The sequence below is a fragment of the Apodemus sylvaticus genome, chromosome 9 (genome assembly GCF_947179515.1).
Source record: "Apodemus sylvaticus chromosome 9, mApoSyl1.1, whole genome shotgun sequence".
Classification (NCBI taxonomy): domain Eukaryota; kingdom Metazoa; phylum Chordata; class Mammalia; order Rodentia; family Muridae; genus Apodemus; species Apodemus sylvaticus.
Window position 1 is genome coordinate 77,179,751 of NC_067480.1, and position 15,723 is coordinate 77,195,473.

Sequence of the window (15,723 nt, forward strand, 5' to 3'; positions counted from 1 at the left end):
ATAAATTAAGCATATATTCTATGCCTGTCTGTTTCTCTAGAGAATCTGACTAATACAGGAATCAACCATGGAGCAGCGGAGATTTTAAGAACAATAGTCCGGTGTGCCTTCAGCTAGTCCAGAAAAGAACATTTTCAGCAGTCTCAAGGATGGACTGTGAGGAGCCGGAGAATTTTGTTTGGGAGGCCTGAGTATGCGGAGGAGCCAGGTAAGGTCCCGAGCTTGGTTGCCTCTCAACACCTCCCGCCCCCATAGATGTGCATGGTGCAGTTCGCGTTCAAGAGCGATTTGCATTGGCACTCCTTACATCAACTGGACGCGCCCATCCCCAATGCACAGTTTGCACACTGGCAGCACAAAGAAAGGAAGCCACAGGCCCAGACCCCTCGCTCATGTGGGCTGCCAACAGATGACAGCCTGGCCAGACCCTAGGCCAAACTCCTGGCAAATCTAATTCCAAGGTTCAGACCACCCCTAGCAAACCTGGAGGTGACCGCTATATCCCCCAATGCTGTGCTTCCCAAGTGGAGGTGGCCAGCTTCCTCTTGAGCAAGAAGAACCAGCCAGAAGACAGTCTACCAAGAAGGAGCATTAGAAAGCCTGGGCTCTGAACCTGAACAGTTTTGGTGTAGAGATCCTCAGGCTCAGTGGCAAACCTCAGAAGGCTCCAGAAGGCTCCAGAACAGACTGAAAGTACCCTACAGTCAGAAAGCCACGCCTGGCTCCAGCCAGAAGGTTTACAGATACATTCCCTCCCTACCAGACAGGATTCTTGATGCCCCTGAAATCCGGAATGACTGCTACCTGAATCTTGTGGATTGGAGCTCTGGGAATATATTGGCTGTGGCTGGCACTAGGCAACAGTGTATACTTATAGAATGCTGGTTCTGGTGACATCCTGCAGTTGTTGCAAATGGACCAGCCTGGGAACTACATATCCTCGGTGGTCTGGATCAAGGAGGGCAACTACTTACCTGTGGGCACCAGTAATGCTGAGGTGCAGCTATAGGATGTGCAGCAGCAGAAACAACTTCGGAACATGACCAGTCACTCCAATCTAGTAAGCTTCCTCTATTGCAACAGCTGTATCCTGTCCAGTGGTCCATGGTCTGGCCACATCCACCACCATGATGTTCTGGTAACAGAACACCATGTGGCCACACTGAGTGGCCATAGCCAGGCTGTGCTGGGCCACAGATGGACGACGTCTGGTAAGCAGTGGCAATGATAACATTGTCAATGTGTGGCCTAGTGGTCCTGGAGAAAGGGGCTGGGTTCCCCTGCAAACATTCACTCAACATCAAGGTGCTCTCAAGGCTGTTGCATGGTGACCCTGGCAGTCCAATATCCCGACAACAGGAGGAGGTACCAGTGACAGACACACTCTCATTTGGAACGTCTACTCTAGGGCCTGACTGAGTGCTGTGGATGTGCAGTCCCGGGAGTCCTCCATCCTCTGGTTTCCCCACTATAAGGAGCTTAACTGAGGCCATGGCTTTGCCCAGAACCAGCGGGTTATTTGGAAATACCCAACCATGCCCAAGGTGGCTGAGCTCAAAGGTCACACAGCCTGGGTCCTGAGTCTTACGATGAGTCCGGATGGGGCCACAGTGGCAGCAGCAGCAGCCGATGAGACTCTAAGGAGGTTGTGGCACTGCTTTGAGCTGTTTGTGGCGGGAGTGGGAAAAAGCCAGTGTAGCTAAAAGTAGCCTTATCCACCAAGACAAACTCATTTCCCTTCTTGATTTTTTTTTGTTTATTTTTTTCTAATAAAGTTCATATCCTCCAAGGAAAAAAAGAATCAACCATGGTTAATTGGCTGGGAAACTGAATCTGAGACAAGTGGTCTATGTATTACTGGAGTGAGAGCTGTGGAAAGTATCCGTCCACCCTGTTCACAGGTGTGTATTTGAGAAAATAATGCAACTCCTGTGGGTCTGACTGGAAGAACCCTCATTCTCACACCTGCTTCATCACTGTGCAGATGGAGGGACCAGGCTACATGACTCTGACCAGTAAATCGTAAGCTCGCATTGGCAGGCATATGGTTCCCCGAAGTGCATTCCCTGTCCCTCTCCCTACTTTCTTTCTTAGTAGTGTGTGTGTGTGTGTGTGTGTAAGATATAGATATAAAAATAGATGTGTCAGAGGCAAAGAGACACATAAAGACAGACAGAGACATAGAGAGAGTAGTGTGTGAATGCACTTGTAGGTCAGAGAACAGCCTTGGGTGTGGATCCTTATCTTCTATCTTGATTTTAGACTCATGGCCACACTGTATTCACCAGAGTAGCTGGGCTGTGAGCTCCCAGGGATTCTCTTGTCTCTGCTTCCCATTTTCCTGTGGGATCACTGAGATTGCAGATGCTCAAACCAATGTATCTGACATGACATTGGGTTTGGGATGAGCACAGGTCTCGATGCTGTCACAGAATGCACTCTTCTGCCTTGCACTGGCTGTTTCCTTATTCCTGACTCATTTCTGAGACTGATTATCTAGGTCCGACTATCAAAGACATAAAGGTCCAGCAACCCACTTCCTTCTGATGCAAGAGGGTGGTAGTACCTGGTACTGCCATAGCCACTTGCAAAATATAAAGAAAAAGCCAAAAAAATATAAACTGCAACTTTGAGCTATCATCTGTTTCCTTTAGAATATGTATGTATGTATGTATGTATGAATGCATGTGTGCATGTATTGTGTGTGTGTGCGTGTGTGTGTGTGAATGATAATCCATACCTACTCCTACTCAGTTAAACCACTAAAATCAAGTATCTGGTGCTTGCAACCCAAATATTCCTAATGGTTGATATACAGAATAGATTGGAATTACTTTTAGCCATAGATAAAGTCTCAAAGGTTTTATTTAGTGGTTCTCAACCTACCTAACACTGTGACCCTTTAATACAGATCCTCGTGTTCTGGTGACTCCTAACTATAAAATTATTTTGCTGCTACTTTGTAACTACAATTTTGCTATGGGTATAAATAGTAATGTAAATATCTGATATGCAGGGTATCTGATGTGTGATCCCTATGAAAGGGTTAATCAACCCCCAAGGGATTTTAAGCCACAGGTTGAGAAATGAGAGAAGCCAATTGAGGAGTTTGGTGGTCTCCATCCACCCCACCCTTGGGGCAGGTGAAGACATCATTCTGTTGCCCAGAGGAGCCTCACAATTAAGTAGAGATTAAAATTTAGGCCATTGTTGAACAAAGATCTCCTTTCATGTTTGATTCCCTAATGGTTCAATTAAGCTGGTTTGCTTTTTATTTCATCCTCAGCAAAGTCCAGGAATGGCTGCTATCTTTTTTTTTTTCATTTTTCTTGGGAGATGACATCATTAAGTGCCTTTTGCATTTCTGTTGTGTGTTTTACTGTGTTCCTCCTGGCCTATTAACATCATCCCATTTATCTGATTTCAAACCTTTAATCTTTACAAGATACTGGATCAAACAAAAATTACTGGCACAGTTCTTAAATCATGTGCAGTCACTAAGGAGCCCCTTTGGTTCAGCTAGAGAACAAAATTATGATTACTGGGGCCTTCTTTCAAATTCTCCACCTCAAAGCATTGCCACCTGCACATTCTGGAACCAAAAAATTTCCTAGGGCCACTGAGATGGCACATTGTGTAAAGATGTTTCCTGCCAAGCATAAAGACCTGAGTTCGATCTCTGGGACCCACACCACAGAGACCCAACTCCCAGTTATCCTGTGACCTCCATACACGTGAAATTAATTTTTCCAAAAGAAAGAAAGAAATTTACGTTTTTCTCTGGACAAAGGGTTGGAAACAGCTTGGGCCAGGCTCCCAGCCTGCCTTTCTGACCTTGTGACTCGTGTCCTCCTGAAGTCATTTCCTGATTTATCAGGATTCCCTCCCTGGCTGGCTTCAGCCAGCATCTGATGACTGACCTGCCTTGCTGTCCCTTGCTCTACATTTACTCTCAATCTTTGTGGTTCTAAAGAAATTAATTTCATCTTCAGCCTGGGCGAGCATGTAACTCAGGACCAGCCAATCAGAACGCCACACTACCTTGGACTCAGTGGTTGTTTCCGGAATAGCCAGGTGACTAGTCTAGGCAATTGGAGCTGATGACACTTTCACAGGACTTTCATAAGGTTGGCTGTAGCTTAAACAGCCTCTTCTCACAGGGATGCCTGAGAGGAGAGAGGACAGAGTTGGCCCTTGCAGCCGGTGCTCTTACTACCGCACTAAAGCAAGTTAGAGAGGGTGGACTCCTCAGAGGGTGAGCTCCTGCCAGGGTGGACTCGTGTGAACAAAGTCTAACTAACTAACTAAATAACTAACTAACTAACTAACTAAATAAATAAATAAATAAATAAACAAAACAAAACAAAACAAAACAAAACAAAATAAAATAAAATAAAGTGAAGAGGAAGGGGAAGAGAAATGGAGAGATTTGAAGAAACATTAAGCCAAGATCTAGCCTGGATCAGTATCTGCCTCATTTATGGGCCAACACATTTTAGTTTTTGCTTATACTCGCTTGAATGGATTCTCTGCCCCAGACCCCAAGTATCTTTTCCTTTCTCTTTTCCTTCCCTTCCTCCTCTCTCATCTCCCCTCCTTCCTCTCTTTCTTCTCCCCCTTTTCCCCCTCCCCTCCTATCCTTGACTCCTTAACATGGTCTTTCTTTGTAGTTCAGGCGGGCTTCTAAATCACTATGTAGCCATCAGATTTGCAGCATTCTCCATAACCCCCAAGTTCTGGGATCACAGGCACGAGCCACTAGGTCTGGTTCTCCTGTCTTCTGCTTGGGTTCCTATGAGAATTAATCTTTGTTGACTTGCCTGGATTTAGAATTGCATAGGACACTGGTGAGGGACATCTTCGGTATGTCTGTGAGGGAATTCAAGGGAGACCTACCCTGAATATGGGTAGCATCATCCATGGTGTGGGTTGGGAACTTAGATGGAATAGTAGGAGCTAGGATGCCTGTTCTCTGCTTCCTGTCTGTATAAGGAATGTCCTCCGATGCATGGTCCTGCTGTTAGGATGTTATGTGGAAGTAGTCATGACCTGAGCCTTCTGAAACCCTGGGCCACAGTGACTTTGTCCCTTTATATTGTCACAGTGATGAGGAGGTTAATACAGTTCCCAGATCTATATGAGTTAGTCACTAGGGATGCAACAGGCTTGTGTCTCCAGCTCATGTCTTCAGCGTCTCAGCCTAAGGGCTGATGTCCCTCGCTTTGCTCATTGGTGGAGGGCTTGTGAATGCCCCGTCTCCTACGGTAGTAGAGGCTCTTGGGCCCCACTCAGTGTTCCAGGAGTCTTTTCCCACATACTACTATTGAAGCCTCACACTTCAAACCCTGCTTGAGAAATGCTCTCACGGGGCTGTGCTTGACTCTTTGTGATGTACCCAGGGCTTTCCAAAACCTTCACCCTGGGTTTCCCTAGCTGGAAGTTGGTTGCCTGTGGCAACTTGTAGCTTCAAATATGGCAGCCACAATTCCTCCACATTCTTTTGCTGCTGCTGGAGGAAGCAGACCATAGGAACATGTGGCTATGTGAAGTCTCTAGTCTCCCCATTTTGAGAAACTTTTTGTGCCTATGAAGAGGTGAACAGCAGTCTTCACCACACATTCCTGCCACCATCATGTTCTACCCAAGTACATGGCCTTTCTAAAGCTATGAGCCAAGACAAATCCTACCTCCCTGAAGCTGTGTCTGATCACACAAACACAGATGTATCTAAATGGATGGATGGATGGATGGATGGATGGATGGATGGATGGACAGGAAAATTGGTAGATGTGGTCAGTCCTGGCTGCACTGGTCTCATGACCTCAGCCACAGCTGTCATGTGATGATAACCACCTGAAGGACTCTATGATCACTCAGCTGAGAGCCTTTTCTGCCTTCCCTGTACAGAAACCAAGGGATATTTAAACAATGGTGGTTATTTTAGAATAGTATATTTGGAAGTGACATGTAAGTCAGTGATAACATCTGAAACATGACCTAAGGAAAAAATTCTGAGTCTTGATAATATCTGAGTTTCTACTTCACCTCCCATATTCCTGTCTGGCACCCCATATGGTTTGAGTAAGGATAGCCCTGTAGGCTCACAGATTTGAACGTGTCGCTACTAGGGAGTGGAGCTACTTGTCAGGAAGAAGGAGTGTGGTCTCTGTTAATCTCTGTACCCCATTTTAATAGGTTATTTGGTTTTCTGGAGTCTAACTTCTTGAGTTCTTTGTATATTTTGAATGTTAGCCCTCTATCAGATATAGAGTTGGTAAAGATTTTTTCCCAATTTGTGAGTTGCTGTTTTGTCCTATTGACAGTATCATTCGCCTTACAGAAGCTTTTCAATTTTATGAGAACCCATTTGGCTATAGTTGATTTTAGAGCATTAGTCATTGGTGCTCTGTTCAGGAAAATTTCCCTTGTGCCAATGTGTTAGAGGTTCTTTCCCACTTTCTCTTCTATTAGATTCATCATATTTGGTTTTATGTGGAGGTCCTTCCTTGATCCACTTGGACTTGAGCTTTCTACAAGGAGGTAAGAATGGATCGGTTTGAATTCTTCTACATGACGACCTCTAGTTTAACCAGCACTATTTGTTGAAAATGCTGTCTTTTTTCCACTGGATGGTTTTGAAGTCTTTGTCAAAGATCAAGTGACCAAAGATATGTGGGTTCATTTCTGGGTCTTCAGTTCTATTCCACTGATCTACCTGCCTGTGCTATGCCAATACTATGTGGTTTTTATTACTATTGCTCTGAGGTATAGCTTGAGGTCAGGGTTTCCCCCCTTAAGTTCTTTTATTGTTGAGAATGGTTTTTGCTATCCTGGGTTTTTGGTTATTCCAGATAAATTTGAGAATTGTTCTTTCTATCTCTGTGAAGAACTGAGTTGGGATTTTGATGGGGATTGCATTGAATTGTATATTGCTTTTGGTAAGATGGCCGTTTTTACTCTATTAATCATGTCAATCCATGAGCATGGGAGAGCTTTCCATCTTTTGAGATTCTCTGATTTTTTTTCTTCAGAGACTTGAAGTTCTTGTCATGCAGATCTTTCACTTGCTGGGTTAGCATTACACCAAGATATTTTATATTATTCATGACTATTATAAAGGGTGTCATTTCCCTAATTTCTTTCTCAGCCCATTTATCTTTAAGTAAAGGAAAGATACTAATTTGTTTGAGTTGACTTTGTATCCAACCATTTGCTGAAGGTTTTTTTCAGCTGTAGGAGTTCCCCTTGTGTTTTTTTTTTGGGGGGGGGGCGATGTCACTTAAGTATACTATTATATCATCTTCAAATAGTGATATCTTGACTTCCTCCTTTCCAATTTGTATCCCGTTGATCTCCTTTTGTTGCCTTATTGCTCTGGCTAGAACTTCAAGTACTATATTGAGTAGATATGGGGAGAGAGGGCAGCCTTGTCCAGTCCCTGATTTTAGTGAGATTACTTCAAGTTTCTCTCCATTTAGTTTGATGTTGGCTGTTGGTTTGTTGTATATTCTCAACTGAGGAACCCAGAATGGCTGAGAAGCACTTAAAGAAATGTTCAACAACCTTAGTCATCAGGAAAATGCAAATCAAAATGACCCTGAGATTCCATCTCACTCCAGTCAGAATGGCTAATATGAAAAACTCAGGAGACAGCAGATTCTGGGTGAGGATATGGCGAAAGAGGAACACTTCTCCATTGCTGGTGGGATTGCAAGCTGGTACAACCACTCTGGAAATCAGTTTGGCAGTTCCTCAGAAAATTGGACATAGTACTAATGGAGGATCAAGCTATACCACTCCTGGGCATATACCCAGAAGATGCCCCAACATGTAATAAGGACACATGCTGCACTATGTTCATAGCAGCCTTATTTATAATACCCAGGAGCTAGAAAAAGCCCAGGTGTCCTTCAACAGAGGAATGAATACTGAAAATGTGGTACATTTACACAATGGAGTACTAACCAGCTATTAAAAACAATGACTTCATGAAATTCACAGGCAAATGGATGGAACGAGAAAATATCATCCTGAGTGAGATAACCCAGTCACAAAAAACACACAAGGCACGTACTCACTGATAAGTGGATGTCAGCCAAAAAGAAGCTTGGAATACCCAAGATACAACTCACAGACCAAATGAAACCCAAGAAGACAGAGGACCATACCAAAGTGTGGATGCTACAGTCCTACTCAGAAGAAGAAAGAAAATAATGTCAGGAAGTAGAGGAAGAGAGGGATCTGCGAGGGAGAGAGGAGGGGGAGGGAAAAGGGGAGCCAGTTTAGATATGGGAGGAAGTGGGGCAGAAGTACAGAGGGTCAGGAATTTGAAAGTAGGTGTGTAGCAGTGGGGGAGGGGGAGCTGGGAGTAGCCACTAGAAAGTCCCAGATGCCAGGAACTCAAGAGGTTCCCAGGACTCAACAGGGAGGACATTAGCTGAAATACCCAACAAAGGGGAGATAGAACCTATAGAGACCCTATCCAGTGATAGGCACCTGCCCCAGTTGAGGAATGGGCCACCCACCCACCTTAAAAATATTAATCCAGAGTTCCTCCTATTAAAAGGAAATGCAGGGACAAGAAGTGGAGCAGAAACTGAAGGAAAGGCCATCCAGAGACTGCTCCACCTAGGGATCCATCCCATATGTAGACACTAAACCCAGACACTATTGCTGATGCCAAGAAGTGTTTGCTGACAGGAGCCTGATGTAGCTGTCCCCTGAGAGACTCTACCAGAGCCAATACAGATGTGGATGCTCGCAGCCAAACATCAGACTGAGTATGGGGACCTCAATGAAGAAGTTAGGGCAAGGACTGAAGGAGCTGTAGGGGTTTCAACCCCATAGGAAGAACAACAATATCAATCTACCAGACCCCCCCCCCCCACCACCACCACCAGAGCTCCCAGGGACTAAACCACCAACCCAAGACTTGGGGAACCCATGGCTCCAGATGCATGTATATGCAGCTGGAGAATAGCCTTACTGAGCATCACTGGGAGGGGATACCCTTGGTCCTGTGGTGGCTTGATGACCCAGGGTAGGGAAATGCTAGGGCACTGAGGCAGGAATGGGTGGGCGGGTGGGGGAGCACCCTTATAGAGGCAGGGGGAGGGTGGATGGGATAGGAGGTTTGTGGAGGGGAAACTAGGAAGGAGGATGACATTTTAAATGTAAATAAATAAAATAACCAATAAAAAAGGAGGTATGGCCTTGTTGGTGGTAGTGGGGTGGGCTTTGAGATTTCAGATGCCCAATCCAGGCCCGTTCTCTCTCTCCTCTCTCTCTCTCTCTCTCTCTTTCTCTCTCTCTCTGCTGTCTGAGGACCTGGATGTAGAACTCTCAAGTTACTTCTCCAGCACCATGGCGTCGTGTGTGCCACCATGCTTCTGCCATGATGACAATGGACTAAGCCTCTGAAACCTTAAGAGAGACCCAGTTAAATGTTTTCCTTCTCAGTAGTTGCCGTGGTTGTGGTGTCTCTGCACAGCAATAGAACACTAAGTCACCAGAAGGGCTATCATTAGGACCAGCAGCCCTCCCCTTGCTCAGTGGTCAGGCAGATGAATCAGGGTTGTCTTTTCCTTTCTAAACCCATTTGGCTGCTAATATTAATAGTGCTTTTGGAAAATCCCAGATGTAAAGAGCTTGAAACCCCTGAAGCAGCTGCTAATTATCTTTCGGTTTTGTTTAAGTAAAAATACCAGTGAAGGTTTCTTTTGTGTCATAATGAGAACCAGAAATGGGAACTTGAGGCTGAGGTAAGCTGCAGGCTTTCCAGGGCCAGGGCCACCTTTAGTCATTATCTCTTTGTGGGCCATAGGGTTCTCTCTCCAGAGACTCTGGGACTGATGAGCCCTAATATATAAATCCCAGCAAATCTGTGTGCAGATGTGTGTGTGTTAAAGGGTTTATTTTTCTTGGATAATTCTACCAATATTAAATTAATTTAAAACTCTCTTAGGTTTGTACATGGTAGACGTGTGTGTGTGTGTGTGTGCGTGTGTGTGTGTGTGTGTATGTGTGTGTGTGTGTGTGTGTGGTGTTTTTCTTTTTGTTTTGCTGGTCTGAGATTACTTATCTCATGTTTGTACTTTGCCTTCTTGGCTTGGTTTGGTTTTTTTTTTTTTTTTTTCTTCTAGCATCTTCTAGGGCTGTATTTGTAGATAGATGTTATTTAAATTTGACTTTATCATGGAATATTTTATTTTCTCCATTTGTGGTGATTGAAAGTTTTGTTGGATATAGTAATCAGGGTTGGGACCTGGTCTCATAGAGTCTGCAGCACATCTGTCCAGGCCTTTCTGGGCTTTTGAGTAGCCATTGAAAGTCAGGTATAATTCTAATTGATCTGCCTTTATATATTACCTGGTGTTTTTCCTTTGCAGCTTTTAATATTCTTTCCTTGTCCTGTATGTTCAGTGTTCTTATTACTATGTGCTGAGGGAGCTTTCTTTTCTGATGGTCTATATGCTTCCAGAATCTTTTATAGGCATCTCTTTTTTAAGTTAGGAATTTTTTTCTATGATTTTGTTGAAAATATTTCCTGGGCTTTTGAGTTGGGATTCGTAGGTTTGGTGTTTTCATAAGTGTCCCAGATTTCCCAGATGCTTTGTGTCAGAAGTTTTTCAGACTTAACATTTTCTTTGACCAAAGTATGCATTTCTTCTATGGCATCTTCAGTGCCTGAGACATTTAGGACGGAAATCTCTTGTACTCTGTTGATGAAGCTTGCCTCTGTAGTTCCTGTTTGCATTCCTAAACTTTTCATTTCCAGGATTCCCTCAGTTCGAGTTTTTTTTTTCTTTTTTTCATTTACTTCTATTTTTATTTTTAGTTCTTGAATAGTTTTATTCATTTCCCTCAATTGCTGCCACCCTTGCTTTTCTTTATGGGATTTATTCGTTTCTTCTTCAAGGATCTTTATCATCTTCATAAAGTTGATTTTAAGGTTTTCTTGTGCCTCAGCTATGCTGAAGTATTCAGGACTGCTGTGGTAGGAGAGCTGGGATCTGGTGATGACAGATTGTCTGCCACAGTTATTGTGTTCTTATGCTGGTATCGAGGTGTCTGGGTCTGGAGTGTTACAGGTCTGGGTGCTGATTTCTGGGTTTGTCCTGGCTGGGTGGAAGTTTTGTTTCTTAGTTTCTGTTTCTTCTCTAGATTTTCAGAAAGCCTTTTGGCTGAGTGCTACCTGTTTTACTAGACTGCTTAGCTGGTGTTTTTGCAGGGTATGGGTGTTGGGGTGTTGAGGGTGTGGGGGATGCTTGCTGGGGAAGCTGAGGGAAGAGGAGCCAGGGAGATATGGTCCGAGCCATCCACAGGAGGCTTGATCAGTAGGGAGGGAAAGCTGCATCGGTGTTTTGTTATAGTGCTGGGGGTGACACTGAGAGTTGGGTTTGGTGTAACAGACTGTGCACCCACTTTTGGCCCAAAGAGAGAAAGAAAGAAAAGAAGGAAGGAAGGAAGGAAGAGAGAGAGAGAGAGAGAGAGAGAGAGAGAGAGAGAGAGAGAGAGAGAGAGAGAGAGAGAGAGAGTTTGAGCAGGGCAAGAGCCCAGCATGGTCCAGGCTGTGGCCCCAGGCTGTGTTGAGGCTTGAGGGTTGTGTGGACTGGGCTGATGTCCAAGGCCTATGCTGCCTCCAGAGGCCACATGGCAGTCCACAGCCTGTGCTATTGCAGGAGGCGGGCCGTGCTGATGTCTGTGGTCTGTGTTGCTGATGGAGGCCATGTTGATGACTTTAGGCCATTCTGCCACTGGTTGCCATGATGGTGTCCCTGTCCTGTCCTAGGACAGAAGGCTGTGCTGATGCCTGTGGTCTGTCCCACTGTGAGACCATGCTGAGGTTCATGCTTGTGCTGACTCTGGAGGCCATGTGCAGGTATCTGTGCTTCCACTGACTGACTGTAAAGGGCAAGGAAGCTTCTTTCCAAGTGGTATCGATGCCTGCACACTCATGGTTGAGAAAGAGCGTCATAGAAGGGCTTCTGTGGCAACCCCCACCTCCGCTCTCCAATAACTCCAGATACCCCCCCCCCCCCAAAGTAACAGCCTACACAGGGAACTACACAGGAAAATCAAAGAGAACTCTTAAAATCATGCATACCCATCCAAAGTTCTTCAGGTGAGAATTCTTTGTTTAACTCTGTACCCCATTTTTTAATAGGGTTGTTCGGTTTTCTGGAGTCTAACTTCTTGAGTTCTTTATATATATTGGATATTAGCCCTCTATCTGATGTAGGATTGGTGAAGATCTTTTCCCAATTTGTTGGTTGCCGATTTGTCCTCTTGATGGTGTCCTTTGCCTTACAGAAACTTTGTAATTTTATGAGGTCACATTTGTCAATTCTTGCTCTTAGAGCATACGCTATTGGTGCTCTGTTCAGAAACTTTCTCCCTGTACCGATGTCCTCAAGCATCTTTAAAAATGCTCAACTTCATTAGTCATTAGGGAAATGCAAATCAAAACAACCCTGAGATTTCATCTTACACCAGTCAGAATGGCTAAGATTAAAAATTCAGGAGACAGCAGGTGTTGGAGAGGGTGTGGAGAAAGAGGAACACTCCTCCACTGCTGGTGGGGTTGCAGATTGGTACAACCACTCTGGAAATCAGTCTGGCGGTTCCTCGGAAAAATGGGCACCTCACTTCCAGAAGATCCTGCTATACCACTCCTGGGCATATACCCAGAGGATTCCCCACCATGTAATAAGGATACATGCTCTACTATGTTCATAGCAGCCCTCTTTATAATTGCCAGATGCTGGAAAGAACCCAGGTATCCCTCAACAGAAGAGTGGATGCAAAAAATGTGGCATATCTACACAATGGAGTACTATTCAGCCATTAGAAACAATGAATTCATGAAATTCTTAGGCAAATGGATGGAGCTAGAGAACATCATACTAAGTGAGGTAACCCGGACTCAAAAGGTGAATCATGGTATGCACTCACTAATAAGTGGTTATTAACCTAGAAAACTGGAATACCCAAAACATAATCCACACATCAAATGAGGTACAAGAAGAAAGGAGGAGTGGCCCCTGGTTCTGGAAAGACTCAGTAAAGCAGTATTCGGCAAAACCAGAACGGGGAAGTGGGAAGGGGTGGGTGGGAGGACAGGGGAAGAGAAGGGGGCTTACGGGACTTTCGGGGAGTGGGGGGCTAGAAAAGGGGAAACCATTTGAAATGTAAATAAATTATATCGAATAAAAAAAAATTAAAAAAAAAATCATGCATACCACAATCCATGGCTTCTGGCGGTGATGCAGGTGGGGAAGGACTCAATTTTCTTTAAGGGGCTGACCACCGGGAATCATGGCCATGCTCCAGGGAGTATATGGGCAACACAAATAGAACCTTTATTATTATTATTATTATTATTATTAACAACATTATTATCATTATTTCTTCTTCTTCCCCAATTATAGGGGGTTGAAATGGGAGGACATGGAGGTAGATATGATGGGATGCATTATGTGAAATTCCCAAATAAACAATAAAAATATTATGTTGGAAATAAGAAAAATATTTTCAAAAGACCTAGAAGATGAAACACTAAAAAAAAGTGTGTCGGGGAGAGGGGGCATCCACGTGTGTATGGTGTGGAGGTCACAGCTTAGCTCCTGTTGCTCCTCTAGCACGTAGCCACTGCACTGTCTGAAGAGATGATCTCACTGGGGCCTGTGGCGCTTAGGCTAGGCTGGCTGGCCATCGGGCCCAGGCTTCTGTCTGTTTCCACCTCCTCAGCACTGAGATTAAAGCACATGCCACTGCATCTGGCTTTTAATGTGGTTTCTGGCGAGCCAACCAAGGTCCTTATGCTTGCAAGAACACTTCACCAACTGAGCCATCTTCTCATCCAGTCCCCTGGAGGTTTTTGTGTCTGCCAACTGTTGGTTTGAGTTCACCATTGCTATCTAACCAGTCACCTCATCACATGGTGGGATCCATAGACAACAAGGACTCTATTGTTGCTCGCAGTCCCCGTGAGCCAGGATTTGGGGAAGGCTCACTTGGCTGGCTTTGGTTGCAGCTTCTTAAATACATTTCGACTTAGTGGGCAGAGCTGAGGTTTCCTGAGCCTTTTTCTGTCTTTCTGCGGTCTGCAGCCTTTCAGCTGGGTGAGTGCATGGAGGACTGAGGCAGCTGGACGGCTCACCTCAAGAACAAAGCCTATCACAGGAGGAACTCACACAGCTTTACCTCGGGTCACATTGTGTTAGTCCCAAAGGTGTCGCATGCTGTCCAGTTTAAGGAGCAGGAGGTTAAGTTCTGCTTCCCTTTGGGAGGACAGAGGCGCTCTAGGAAAGCACTTAAGACAAGACATGGTGGCCTAGCCCATTGGCCTTGCTGTTCAAGCCTGCTCAGTATCTCTCCACACTCGCCGAGCCACCTGGGGCCATCCATAGTCATTGCTACAGGTTGGGGCAACCAGAGCCCGCTTCACTGGTATTCATGAAACCCTTCCTGTCCCACTCTTGAATCTACAGAGCAACTTATATTTGTTTGCTCGTTTTTAGGTAGCCTGAGCTGGCACTGATTTTATATAAATTTATATGATTTGTATGATTTCATATAAAGCCCAGGACCTTTAGCTTCTGTGTTCCATGTGTTGACACTATTGGCCTGAACTGGTTTGAGAGAAAGGACACAGGACATATGGGCTTTGAACTTAAGAGATTTTCTCCTTAAGACAATTAATCTGATAACCTTGAGAGGGTTAGGGTGAGAGTAAGACCTTGCCTTGCTATATCTTGACCAGGGAGGTCTTGTCCTGTGCTGCTTAATCAGTTGTTCTTCCCCCCACCCCTGGAATTGGTAACACTTGTAAAATATTGATAGTTCCTTGAGGATAAGCATTAGGCAAAGCTTGATGCCAAAGGCTAGAGAAGGCAGGCATGTGATCCTGGCCTGTTATCATCCAGTTGTTTCTTAGCTGAGGCCGGGTGCCAAAACCAGGATTTTAGGTCTGGGAAGAAATTGTTCATGTGTGTTCCCTGACTCCCAGTGCCGTCAGCTTGCCTCTACACGTGGGCCAGGAGGAAAGAGTCTTGGTGCTGATGGACAGAGTGCGTTCTGTTCCAAGATCTCCGTTTCAGCTGAACAGAGTCAGGGAGATGATCCGGAGGGAGATGGGCTGACTCCGCGATGGATTAAACTGCTGTCTGCCTTCAGAGTGCAGGCCAAAGAAGTTAGGAGGAGACAGCAGGCTTTGTGAGAGCCACTATACCTAGAAGAGCCTCGGATCTGGTATGAGTGTTAGTCTCCTGCATGTTTGGTCTCTTATTCCTTCCTTCACTTATTCCTTCATTCATTCATCTGATTGAGAAAGGACTAATTGGAGCACTCCTGTGGCCAGCCGAAGGGGAGACTGGGGGAGAAGTTTCTGCCCTGATCTGCTGGTGACCGGAGTAGCCACTCACTGGGGGGCCAGAGTTTCGTGGTGAGAGCTCAGGGGAGACTCCAGGTTGAGTCCCTAGGTCCTCCTAGGAGGTCTAGGAGAAGGTGCTTATGTTTTTCCTTATTCATGTCACCTTGCAACTGTCTAACCCTCACCTGGCTCCCTACACACTTGCATATGTGCTGAGCTGAGGGCACACTCACCTTCTCCCATAGCTGCAGGGCAGAGGAGGCAGCAGTGTCCTCCCAGCCATTCCAGGACCCCAGCCCTGTGCTAAGTTCTGGGCCAAGGAATGGATAAGCCTGGCTGTCCCTGACCAG

At 45.2% G+C, this 15,723-nt stretch overlaps 1 pseudogene; it reads left to right on the forward strand.

Annotated features, from left to right (window-relative positions):
- The first annotated feature begins 261 nt into the window (after positions 1-261).
- Positions 262-1,770, forward strand: LOC127691944 (cell division cycle protein 20 homolog; annotated as a pseudogene).
- Positions 1,771-15,723: the final 13,953 nt, after the last annotated feature.